Below are 7,297 nucleotides of genomic sequence, written 5' to 3'. Positions count from 1 at the left end.
AAACTGCATATCTTGGACGCTGTGATAAGATTTAACGTTTTTTTTGTCCTGTCAGGTAGTTGTATTCACCTCTTGTTCTTTCTCCCTGGTAAAGCTACTTGATAAATCCCTGGCATGAGTAGCAAAAAGGTCAAGAAGAAATGCCATCCTCCTCCTCCCATTCATAAGCAGGACATCAGTAGTAGTAAGTATAGTAGAGTATCTGTGCTCGACTGGGTCATTTGGCGTGTGTCCTCCACTCGTTTCTCATGCAGCTGTTTTCCTGCACAATGATGTGTCTGTAAGGTTATCTGTAGCACTCATTAAGAATAAATGAAAGTCTATTGTCCCGTCATCCCTGTGGGGCCGGGGCGTAAGTCAAATGGCAGTGACAACCCTATTGGCATGTCCAACACAAACACCAATGTCCTCCTGGCCACATGCCCATCCTCTCTGCCTACCGCTCCCTCTTTCCATCCCTCTCCGCTCTCACAGATTCACTGCTGCTGATAAGACATATTTTTCTAATGTCTCTCTGGAGAAATATCGCTGTTTTACTCCTGTAGACCCTCATATAAACCTTATTGTTCTTTATGGTATGATGTCTATTATCTTACTCCCAAGAGGATTTTAATTGTGCCGTAATACTCGTGTAATATCAGAAAATGTAGTGTCATTATGGTAAATTGATTTAAAGGACATATTAATGTCCCCCATTCTTCTCACAATATGTGTAGGAATTTCAGCCAATTAACTATAATAACTATTATACTATAACTATGATGAACTATGATATTGTTCTTTTATATCCCTGCGTAAGACATTTTTGCATTGTACCTTTCAATTAATTAACTATATATATATACTTTGCATTACACTGTGTGCTGAAATCAGTTATCAGGTTTTTCTATTCTAGCTTTTTTTAAATCTTGTATTTTGTTTTAATCATTTGAAATCCCTGTTAAAATGTGTCTTTTAATAATGTTGTGTATTCCTTTTTAAATCTTCATGCCTTTTTTGTCTTGGAATTAACATGTTGTATACAAATATATAGTTTTTAAGGTAAACCTATTTTGCTTTTCTAAATTGTGTTTATTATCACCAGGCAGCCAGTGGCTTACATTCATTCTACCATGATATGGTAAAACATTTTTTGGGGGGGATTTAGATTAGGAGAGAGAGAAGGAGAGAGAGAGAGAGAGAGAGAGAGAGAGATTGTGAATGTGGTCAATTTCCACTATAGATATGGCCTGGTCCAGTCTGACTAGATGCCATTTTGCCACACACACCCACAAATACACACACACACACACACACACGGTCATCAATCGTAAATGCTTTAAGACCCAACCACACTTCTTGCCAAAAGTAGTGGATTCCATCGCGGTTCCCACAAGGAGAGAGAGAAACACGATGAGTGGCATTTTGTCGTCTACATTTGAACTCATATCATTTGCCAAAACTACGACAAGCAGCCACACGCACCGTCACACACCGTCAGCCTGTGAAGCTTCTTTTTGCCAAATATTAATTATTTTTTGCACGGATAGAAATTTGTATTCTAATAAAGTGATTGAAAACGTAATCATTGTTTGTCTGATGGAGCAATCTGGTTTAATTGAAAGTGATTGCAAAATATTAGGAGTCACAAGACGGTAGCATTTAGCACAGCCTCCCAGAGCCAAGAGGGCGGCTTCACACACTCAGCCCTGTGAAGCGGCATCTCCAGAGGGTTTTGTTGTTCATGAAAGACTAAAGTTTCCCCTGACACAGTAAGATACATTTTGTTGGTAAGAATCTACATTATGATGCTTTTTTAGTGTTGCATGCATTGTTAAACTGAGACAAAGCAGCAATGCTAAGCCTCTCCAGATAGAAGACTGCCTCTCAACTAGTTAGTTCTATATACACTACCGTTCAAAAGTTTGGGGTCACTTCGAAATGTCTTTATTTTTCAAAGAAAAGCACTGTTTTTTCAATAAAGATAACATTAATCAAAAATACACACTATACATTGTTAATGTGGTAAATGACTATTCTAGGTGGAAACGTCTGGTTTCTCATGAAATATCTCCATAGGTGTATAGAGGCCCATTTCCATCAACTATCACTCCAGTGTTCTAATGGTACATTGTGTTTGCTAATCGCCTTAGAAGACTAATATCTGATTAGAAAACCCTTGTGCAATTATGTTAGCACAGCTGAAAACAGTTATGCTGGTGATATAAGCTATACAACTGGCCTTCCTTTGAGCTTGAAGTTTGAAGAACAAAATTAATACTTCAACTATTAATCATTATTTCTAACCTTGTCAATGTCTTGACTACATTTTATATTCATTTGATAAATAAAAGTGTGATTTTTCATGGAAGACACAAAATTGTCTGGGTGACCCCAAACTTTTGAACGGTAGTGTACAGGACTGTCTCAGAAAATTAGAATATTGTGATAAAGTTCTTTATTTTCTGTAATGCAATTAAAAAAACAAAAATGTCATGCATTCTGGATTCATTACAAATCAACTGAAATATTGCAAGCCTTTTATTCTTTTAATATTGCTGATTATGGCTTACAGCTTAAGAAAACTCTAAAATCCTATCTCATAAAATTTTAATATTTCCTCAGACCAAGTTAAAAAAAAGATTTATAACAGCTGAGTGTTTGTCAAGGCTCAGGAAACCCTTGCAGGTGTTTCGAGTTAATTAGACAATTCAAGTGATTTGTTTAATACCCTACTAGTATACTTTTTCATGATATTCTAATATTTAGAGATAGGATATTTGAGTTTTCTTAAGCTGTAAGCCATAATCAGCAATATTAAAAGAATAAAAGGCTTGCAATATTTCAGTTGATTTGTAATGAATCCAGAATGCATGACATTTTTGTTTTTTTAATTGCATTACAGAAAATAAAGAACTTCATCACAATATTCTAATTTTCTGAGACAGTCCTGTATATGTGAGTGCATTATAAATACTTCACCACACGAGGGGAAGTGTATTACAGAGAACCCATGTTCTCTAGGTTAACCACATTATATTCATCTTTGATTGCTTACTGAGCGTTTAATTATCCATGTTACACGTAACATGTTTTCTTCCTCTCATCAGGTCAGAATCATTTTTTAAAAATATAATCAGGAAAATGTTAGACGATTTAAATTATTGTTGTTATTAAGTCATAATCGTTTTATTTTCTAACAATGAGGCTAACGTCTGAGTGCCGCTGCGTCTCACCGTTAATGTCTGCTTCAAAACCCAAACACACAAACACACATTAGACTGAATCTTTTTATTTATCTCACAGTCGGACACAAGCATCTGTTGTTCCTGTAACACTCACACCTTGTTTTGCATTCCTGCGTATTCACAGCATTTGGGCTTTTATTGCAGTATGACATCATTTAGCCTATTTTTTAGATAGATCAGATGATGCTTTCTATATATGGTTGGTTAGGAAAACATATTGTGATTCCTTTTAATGAAATCAGGATTTCACACCTTTTATCTTTGAGCTCAGCATTGATTTAGTATCGCACTTCCAAAACCCAAGGTGGATTTCTACCATGCAATCCTCCTCTTTGTCAAAATGCTCTATTGCCTCAAGTGATGTCACTTGAGACTTTTTCAGATTTTACGCAGTTTCTTCGGGATCCACAAAAGTCTTGAGACAACTTTTCTCAGATATGCAGTGGTACTGCAGTACCTGTATTTTGATGTGTATGATATGAAGATGTCCGATTTAACACCAACCAACTACTGCCAGTCATGCTACTCTCCTATAATAGTTTTCCATCTGGTTAGTTATGTAACAGATATCAGTTTGAGTGTATAATAAATCCTTTGTATCACATATATATTTAATTATTCTGTTCAAAAAAGCCTGAGGACGCACCTAAAGGGCTAATACTTTCAATGCATTAAGGGATGTAAGTGAGAATGATGATGACTTGATTTATTTATTTCACCATTATAAATTGTTTAGATTTTCTGACATTTGTGTGTAAAATTTTAATATCATATTTAGAACAAATTCATCAATCCATGCATTATGACCAAAGATAATGTAAACGATGTTACCTGTTCAATAAGCCAATGATTCCACCATTGCTGTAAAATACTAATTATTTATTCACTATTACAGTCTTTATTCCCACATTCTTTACCTTTATTTTTACCACACAATTGTTTTATCGTTTACATTCAAGCTGTTGATTTGACCAGATGGAACTATAACATATTTACAAGGTTAGCTGCTGTCAATTAATTACAACTACATGTAACTACCGCATTAGTTCTGTGGAGTAATTGTGTCTAATAAGTTGGTACCATGCAGGGAAGCTCTCCGAGCCCATGTGTCCAAACTTAATTTACTTTCCTGCACTTTCTTTTGAAGTAGGGGATACGATGTTAGAGAGATAATGTTCATTAGCAAGGTCATTCCCCAGTATAATGTTCTTAGTATGGCCAAGATGTCCTTTTTAGTGGAGTGTTTGTGCAAATAGTAAAACACTTTTGAATTGTGCTGAAGCATGAGAACAACTTACCAAAGTTGGAAGTTAAAGGATGTTACGGTTTTGTTTTATGTAATTGTTTTATGATAATAGTCAACCATTCCTGTACGCATCATCAATGTGTATTCAGTTACAGCATTGATTTTACAAAACAACACAAATCTAAGACGTCAGCACAACTGTGGAGAGGGATTTGTATTGAATGGGGGCCGAGCAGCAGCACATGGGAACCTGTCAGACTCCAGATAAACCACAAACCAAGAAGCGCCTCCCAAAGCCTCCTGAAGCCTCCCAAAGCAATAACTGCAATCTCTGGCCACCCTGCGCTAAGAAACAGCTGACGTCAGCTGCCTCACCAGACAGCCTGCTGCACCATGGCTCCTTTTCCTCTGGAAATAGATGAGATGCAAAGTTGGCATACATGACGAGTGATAACGAGCAAACAAAAGGGAGAGAGTGTATTGACAGATTTCAAGAGTACGGAGCTGAGAAGAAGAGACGACGTGTACCGTGTCTGGGAAGCCGAGAGGGAATTGTGCACTTTAGGTAACATTTATGTAAATGAAGTCAGACACCTGGTCTCCTGCGTTGTGTTCAAAGGGAAAAAAATGTATACTGCCCTTTACAGAGAGTCTGATGTGGTGTCAAGTATGTGCGTTTTGTGTGTGTGTGTGTGTGCTGCATGTGTGTGTAAAAGAAACAGAGACAGAGTGAGTGGATGGAGCGTAATATATCGCAACCAGAGCGAATAAAGTCCCACCGAGCAGTAAATAAAAGATGATTCTACAAAATGGATACCAGCTATACAGTAACTCTGACATGACAAGAGAGAAAAAGATACACCTGTATTTAGTCTTTTATTTGTTTTCCATGTGATTTGCCGTGAAAGAGTGATGCTGTTTTTGATGTTTTTCAGGGACCGACAGTTATGAACACACACACACACACACACACACACACTCCCCTACCCTCCACAGATAATCACTAACACACAGCGTGGTGTCTGCCTGACTGATGCACTTTGCCTTTATGCAGTAAGGTCACACCCTCATCATCAGTACAGTTTCCCAATTGAGTTTTAAAGCTGATACTAGCTCTGTCTCTGACACACACAATTACACTGAGAAGCCTTTCAGAGGTCCGAATCAGCATTTTCACGAATGCATGATAAAACTAGAACGGGCACTCGGTAGAGCGCAAACCTTCGCATATCACAAGATTGGGCATTGAATTATGAACATTTTGGCATTAGTTGCATGCCAATTGGACAAAAATGTATCGTGCTATGGTAAAAAAAGAGTTTGACCTTTCCATGACCTTGACCTTGACCTTTGACCCGATTGATCCCAAAATCTAATCAAATGGTCCCCGGATAATAACCAATCATCCCACCAAATGCCATGTGATTCAAGAAGATTTGACCTGTTCATGACCTTTGACCTTGACCTTTGACCCGATCGATCCCAAAATCTAATCAACTGGTCCCCGGATAATAAACAATCATCCCACCAAATTTCATGCGATTCGGTTCAATACTTTTTGAGTTCTGCGAAAGATTTTGACCTGTTCATGACCTTTGACCTTGACCTTTGACCCGATCGATCCCAATATCTAATCAACTGGTCCCCGGATAATAAACAATCATCCCACCAAATTTCATGCGATTCGGTTCAATACTTTTTGAGTTTTGCGAATAACACGCATACAAATAAATAAATAAATAAATACACGGCGATCAAAACATAACCTTCCGGCATTTTCAATGCGAAGGTAATAATAGGGTCTTTCATCTGCATAATTACCTGCCACAGTATCATGTCAGTGATGGAGAATAGCGGAGGCTTGTCAACCTGCTCAAGGCGAGCCATGATTGTTTTGGACAGCTACTAAAATAAACTGGGACATGGTGTACATACCCACTCTGCCTCTGAAAGAATACCTCACTACCTATTATCTCAATATAAACATATATATATATATATATATATATAGTGCTAAAGACAACATGTTCACTGCTAGGGTTGGGGTTATTATCATGCACACATCCCTGCTTGGGTGAGAAGTAGAAAAAAATCGTAGTCAGTGACATTTCTTTCTTCCAAGTTGTATCTATTTTAAGCTCATACTAGTAGAATACAGCATATACTGTACACAACGAAATTCACAGTGTCTCGATTAAAAATAAACATACTCGGTGAGTATTAATAGTCACATAGAGAGGAGCTGTCCTTGGTGCTGAAACCGACACCTGTAATTTTGCGACTGGTGCTTTCTTCAGATTGTGTCTTTCTAGTTGTCCGTGGCTCTAAATCAACTGTGTTACGTATCACAATGCTTGTTTTACGATCTGCTTTTACCTACTTAATCACTTAATTATATCACCAGCATGGTAGCTTAAAAAAAGCATTACCAGCTATTTACTATATATATATATATATATATATATATATATATATATATATAGTTTGAGCATTTGATGTACTGCTCTGTTGTTGATTTGTCATTTAGCTAGTTGTTTGGTTTGTTGTTTTATTTGATCATCAACACTCTTATCTCAGGTTTATATTGGTTTGCAGGCCCCCCAAAAAAAGGTATGGGTATATTTTTTATATTTTTTCTTTTGTTTGCTCTATTATTTCATACGTGTCAATGATGAATAAACTCCAATAATGGAAGCATTTGCTTGCGAACCATTCATTATGTGCATCAATTGCCTTTTGATGTCATCTTGGTTTGATTTAGATTCATATGAAGGTGAATGATGTAATATGTGTGTAGCTACTGGGAAATAAAGGATGACGTTTA

This window comes from Pseudoliparis swirei, chromosome 13 (genome assembly GCF_029220125.1).
Source record: "Pseudoliparis swirei isolate HS2019 ecotype Mariana Trench chromosome 13, NWPU_hadal_v1, whole genome shotgun sequence".
NCBI classification, from domain to species: Eukaryota; Metazoa; Chordata; class Actinopteri; order Perciformes; family Liparidae; genus Pseudoliparis; species Pseudoliparis swirei.
This window is presented reverse-complemented; position numbering follows the sequence as displayed.